The 6656-nt window shown below is 41.1% G+C and overlaps 1 long non-coding RNA gene across 1 annotated transcript; it reads right to left on the reverse strand.

Moving 5' to 3' along the window:
• Window positions 1-466: 466 nt before the first annotated feature.
• LOC125942643 (uncharacterized) lies at window positions 467-6231 on the reverse strand. Its single transcript, XR_007465280.1, has 3 exons — window positions 6073-6231; window positions 5322-5415; window positions 467-786 (listed from the first exon to the last, which is right to left on the reverse strand). It is a non-coding gene; the product is annotated as an uncharacterized LOC125942643 (long non-coding RNA).
• Between the last annotated feature and the right edge of the window lie 425 nt (window positions 6232-6656).

Below are 6656 nucleotides of genomic sequence, written 5' to 3' on the forward strand. Positions count from 1 at the left end.
GGTATGCATGCTGCTCTCTCATTTAATCAGCAAGTTTCTGGAAATCATCTATAAGTTTTCTTGTGATGAATGTAAATTTGCTTGGACGGGAGAAACATGGAACTTGAACAGGTGAATTATGCAGCATAAGAATGATCTCAGCAAGAAGCAGGCATCAAGAAGCATTGTCGCTCAACACGCATAAACCGTCAAAAGAATTATTGGGATGATTTAAAATTCTGGTAGTGTAATGAAATTTGTTTTCTAATCTATATCTAAACTCCTTGATTATTCAGCCTACTACCACTACTTTTGCCAGAAACATTCATAGTCATTATCCTACCTATGCCAAATTATTGCGACCAATATTCAAGCCTTCCATAAGCTGTTTTTTTTTCACTGCCAATTCTCTGAGGAAGAAGAGGTGTCTTATTTTTCTCTACCTATTTCTCGTTCACTGTTCACTCTCAAACTGCATTAAGCTTGAGCAGGTTCTATGCTTAAAGCTGTGATTCCCTTTCCCTCTGCCATCTTTGACCCACCTGGTTAGCTAAGTAGGTAGAAAAACTGCAGAAGAAAGGTTGTGGCGCTGAGTTGGACTTGTGCCCCAAGGAACCTTTGCACGGTGGCTCGAGGAGCAACTGCTTGTGGCATGGAGTGGCTCAAGCTGTGATGAGTTCACTTTGTAAAATCCTGCTGGTTACTGCTGGCCCGTCTTTGCCGGAACAGGAATGAACGTTGGCAGTCTACAGTCTCGGTTTCTTCCTTGAGCGCCATGGCCATGTAAAGAAACCTTGTCTCGACAGGCTGCATAAAAAAGGATAATTTTCTGAGCTAAGTCTTTTTTCCTAAAAGAACCCATTTAAAGTTGTATTTGTAACTTTGCGACACTTTCCGGGTGATGCCAGCGGTACTTCATTGCACAATGCCACAATCATGACTGAGCTGTGGCCATTCTGAATACAGCTTGCAACACGTGACAAGACCATATATACAAATGCAACCAAAATAGTAAACATTTGTTGTAGCTTCTGTATATGGCACTATTCGAATGAGACAATTGTAGCACTCTTCTCAGCTCAGTAAAGTTATTTCTAGTTATTTTACTTTTCATGAGGAAATTGCCATGAGCTTCTCTTGAAAAGTAAGTAAACATCCTTGCTTCAGTTTATTCTTCAAATTCTTGCATCACGAATGGATATCAGGAACCCATTTACACCACAGGCAGAGCTCCATATGTTTAAAAACATTATAAATCAAAGTACAATATCACAATTGTCATAATCGTGTCATGCTAGTATTATTGGTGGCTATGGCTGCTTCAAGCAATTATTTTTCATTAAGGCAGAAACAGTTATCTCAAATTGTTTGCAGCAAGGGTGTACAATCCACAAAATCAATCAAAAAGGTCACATTGTGTTCACTATTCAAACATTTAGGATAGGTTACATACAACAGCTAATAAAGAATGCAAGCTTGAAAATCTCAACTGAAGAAGAAACCAGTTTTTGAATATGGAGCAAAATGCCACCAGCTCATGTGGAGTACACCCTTACTATGTACTCCAAGCGAAGAATGTTGTTACAGCAATGCTTGAACACTATATGAATGTAATAATCAACAACCTTAAGCAGAATCTTAACACCACTAAACAAATTGTGCTTCGAAGATTCCTGATCCAAAATTCTCAACAAATTGTTCTGGTGTTGTACGTGTTAAGCTTGTTGTGCGTTCTGAAATGCAAGCTCACAACATCTACAATTTCTCTAAAGGCAATATCAGCTTTGTCAAGATAGGTATGACGTGCAGATAAAGTGGATAATGCATGACATCATGAACACTCAGATGTGTTTACCATTGGGCTCACTCTCGCAGCCATGAAATTATGAGATGCAGACACATTTTACGTTGAAACTGGTTTTGTGGAGTACTGCATGCTTCCCAGGCTTCTCCAGTTGTGAGAGCCGTCTCCCCTACACAAATGAGTGATGAGGAATAAAAAAAGAATTTCAACATGCAACAATATGTTGGTCATTTGCTAGTATGCAGCAGGCTTTTTGACTCCTAGCTTGCCTCACACAAATCTACCATGCACAGTATTTGCTTTGCCCAAGCATCAGCCACTTTACGATGCAATGTGTACAGAGCCCTTGCCTTTAGTTTTTCTGCTTTGGAAACAGTTACCGTGTGTTCAGCTGGCATCGAGAAAGGGGACATAAAATACTATGTGCACCACTGATCTCTACTATGTTTTGCTGGATGCCGCTTCGCTGCCCACAGAGCCAGGCGTAGATGAAGCCAGCGGAAATGCAGTGTCGTGCAGTGGCTTGTCCCAAAAGTAGGGCATACGCTGCACTTACTAGTGTGTGCCGTTGCACAATATTGCTGCCATAAAAATTTTTCTTCGTGGTTTTCCACATCTAGGCGATGTCTCCACATGTCTGGTGAGAGCTGTTACGATGTTCTGAACCCGTACGTGATAAGTTTTTCTTACAGAAAGCATTTTCTGATTGACAAGTGTTTTCAGCACACGCCACTCATGTTAGCGATGCTGTCAGTGCTGTGATGAAAAATTCTGGACGTCTTCTCGAAATACTTCTCTGGACTGCTTCGGTAGCTTGCGGCACAAAGGGCAAGCATTATAGCAGAAATGCCGCACTCCTGTGCAGGTGAAATGCCACAGCAAAGTCATGAAGTACCAACTCCTGGGACAAGGTTGGCTTCAGTCGAAGGCGCTCAATGCGCTATCCAGCCCCCCATAGTAGAGCTCAGTGGTGTGCTACCTTTTATACTAGCTTTGCTATCTAGTCGGAACATTGGAAACAGCTCCCACCTTACTTTTCTCAACCTGTGACATGCAAACCGAAAGTCGCATCACTGTATTGATTCTATGGCTTTAGTTTTCTAAGCGAACTGCCTGCATATTCTAGAATGTTGTTAAAAAATATAGTTGGCACGTTTTTACTGTTACAAGACAGGTTAGTTGGCTGACAGAAATGTGAAACATGTTACCAGCGCTCTGATAGGATGCAAAAAGCAGAATTGAAATTTACTTGGCACAGGGGCTACAGCAGGCAAGTATGGTTACTGTATGCTCTATTGTTGTTTCAAGTAAAAGTTAAGTTTTTATGCTGTATTTCTACTTATTCTGAACCATCAAACTGCACAATCAATGTTCCAAGTTTATACATTCTTGGCGTTTGATTGCCCATGTGATTTATTTCCTATGAACACAGGCAGTAATCCCTCTATAATAAGCAAAATGAGTTAGAAAAAGAAAAGTCGTGATAATAGTCCACAATTGCTGAGGGCAGAAGTAATGGCTGATAGCACTTAATTGAAGCTACATAAATATTCAGTTTTCTCACAGCTTGTTCAGCAAGTAATAAAGAGGTATGCTGTGCACCTTTGCATGACCAATGCAATCTGGTGAGAGACTGTGCACTGAGTCTGCTTGGTTGTGTTCGGCAATTTGACTTTGGTATTTTGCTATACATAATTCCTTGGGTATTCGTAGCTTACTTTGCGATAAAATGGAACTTGGAGCAGTGGTCATCTATACATAAATATTTGCACATAAATAATGCAACCACAATTACAGCATGATGAGGGGGGGGGCAATATGAGACTCTCAGAAAAAAAAATATTACGATTATAATGTGACGTGATGCCACAAGAAAACAAAGCAATGCATAGAAGCAGACGGCGCTTCCATGCCACCAAGATTATTTACTAAATAGGCAGCGCTTCAGAAGTGCCCGCGACACAATTGAACAAGGCAAAGCTGCGTTTGCTCCACACGCGGTAGCGATCACAGCATTGTTGCCAAGTGGTTTAGATCGCCGCAGTTTAAGTTTCCAGAAAATGTACAGAAGAACAATCTGCTTTATAGTCTTAAAGAATATAACATGAAGTACATTACAAAGCCAGAAACATTCCTAGAAAAGTTGCCTTATATTTGCTTAAATCGGCAAGCAGCATGGCTTGTATTACATGAATAAATTTTCATGATACCGCAGTGTGCAGGGTTTTCAGCCCATATACCACACTATGACGGTATGCAATAATTGTAATCTCATAATCTAAAAGGTGTAGTTGATTTTACAAAAGTTGACATTCTTCAATCTGAGGCCTGTAAATTTTAACACGCAGGGGCACCCCTTGGCTAAGCAATAGGGATGTAATGTCTATGCATACAAGCATTACCCCATGCATTTGTACCACATCGCCCAAAAGAAATCAATTTTCCCGTCCAAGTCTGCCTCATGCAAGACTGGAATTAAAGCATAAGTTTATACAGTCATCCAAACAATAACACCTCATTTTTACATATGAAATTCATATAAATAGATCTCTCTTGATGCGAGCCTCCTGGAATGCTGAACCTTGCTGCATGCTTTAGAGAAATTATAGTAGTAGCACTTTACTCAAAAGTTATTTAGGGCTGCAGTGTTGCAGAACACACCTACAAATGCCGCATTTCATGTGTAACAACTTTGTTGATTTGCTTGAACAACCTACCAAGAGCAAATTAAAATTTCTTCCTGTTTAGCATTTTTGCCTGCTAGACCACAATCGAATGTCATCAGTATATTAACTTGGAGAAACAAATCTGGCTTATACGGGGCGTCCCAACACACAAAGGTTTGAAAATATGCAAATGCTACGTATCTGGACACAACCAAGGTAAAGTTTGCCATCACCTGGAGATACTTTTTTTGCATTCTGCCTAATTGCATAATTAAGTGTAAATTATTTAATCAACTTCTCAAATATTATAATTACATGAAATACGTGCTACATGAAAGTTTTTCTGAGCGTGAAAGAAAGCCACGAATACACGCAAAGAGCCTCGAGCGGCCATTCATGCGGCAATTTTATGTGTATTCGCGAGCTTCTTTCCCGCTCGGAAGAACACTTTTATGTAGCACTTTTTGCACAACAGGATGCTGTATCGGGAGTTGTTCATGGTGTTCTACAATTTCCTCATTTACACTTTTCATCTGATTAGAGTAACTGAGAGGTTGATTAATTAAGACTAATGATCTAATTAGGCAGAATGCAAAGAATATTCTCAGTATCTCCAAGCAATGGCAAACGTAATAATAACTTGGTTTTGTCCAGCTATGTGGCATCTTTATTTTAAAAAATATTTATGCATCATAGTTGGGACACTCTGTATATTAACAGCTTCACATATTGCCACAGCTGTGTGTTGTAACATTCAAAGGGTGCTTGTCCACCAGCACTCCAATGTCACTAACAGTGATCACCTACACAGCTAAGTGGATTGCCATGATGCAGGTTGGTAGTAAAATGCTGAGAGAAACAAATCCACTTACTTTGAAGGCAACAATATTGCGGTAACTTGAGAGACATGGCCTCATGGCAGGCAGCAGATCTCTTCTCAACTCCAGTAGGACACCAGCAACTAGTCTTTCAGTAAAAGAAAATATTGAATCAGTAATGTTATGTTACCTTGTTCTTGCTAAGCATCAGCACAATCATCTGATTTTCACGCATATCTACTTTCTGCTTAAGCAGTTCAACTGAAGGATTTATAAAATACAGGCTATATTGATTGCATTTGCTTCTCTGGCATGTACAATTTTTTTGCGACTGATACATTTACAGCTAGCTACACGACACGAACGCTTGGATTGCCCAGACATCATTAGAAGCAAAACGTCTTGCTGCACCACAAGCAGTTGCACCAAGGAAAGACACAGCAGAGCTAACAATTTTTTTTTGGTAACTACAATGAAAATGCATGCAAACAAGGAGGCAACTATCGCACGACAGACAAGCGTCAATAGGAATTATGTGCGCAACTGAATGCACTCTTATTCTAAGTTTTTAACGCGCATGAGCAATAGGTTATACGCGCCACACAAAAAATTTCGATCGCGCTACCATGGAGATCGATGTGAAATTATGTGATCCTTTTTCCCATTCACGCGCCATTTTTGCCCTATGACGCTGTTTACTGGCCTTTTGAAAAACAAATAGTTCTGTTCGCCACGCCAGCTTACCACACATCATCTAAACAGCTTCACTATGCAAACCGAACAAATAGAATTACAACGGGCTTACCTCATACGTACGCGTACGCGCAGCGTGCGTACACTGTTGAACACCCGTTGAGGGCAGGCTATCCCGTATCCAAGCGCATACGTGCACCCGTACACAGGACTTCGATGCCGCAGCGTGCAGAGTTTTGTAGACGAAGGGACACATTCCGTTCAAACACCCCCGCGCTCTGACGGCACTTGACGAGCACAGAAGCGTACACCACACCGCGACAAATTCGGAACTTTGCCAGTCCTAACATGCCGAGAGTCGTACAGCCGAGAGTCAAGCAGCCTAACCATCCATCGCGTCTGTTCTTCGCTCACGATGCGTCAATCTCTGTTCCATAGGGCCTTGCTCCACTCTTGAGTACAAATCAAGACATATTTACGGTAAACTAACAAACTGTACAACATAAAAAGATAAACCGGCTGGCTACACAATGCAGCTTCGTCAACCGCTCGTCTTGTTACATCCTCCGAGATCGGAAGCGCCGCGCGTGGTTCCACCTGGTGCTGGGAGCGCGGAGAACGAAACAAAATCGGTTTCGTTTTCCCATTTATGCAGTAGTTGTTGGAAGAGTAAAATGATTGCTTGACAAATAATTG

The sequence above is a fragment of the Dermacentor silvarum genome, chromosome 1 (assembly GCF_013339745.2).
Source record: "Dermacentor silvarum isolate Dsil-2018 chromosome 1, BIME_Dsil_1.4, whole genome shotgun sequence".
In the NCBI taxonomy this organism is placed as follows: domain Eukaryota; kingdom Metazoa; phylum Arthropoda; class Arachnida; order Ixodida; family Ixodidae; genus Dermacentor; species Dermacentor silvarum.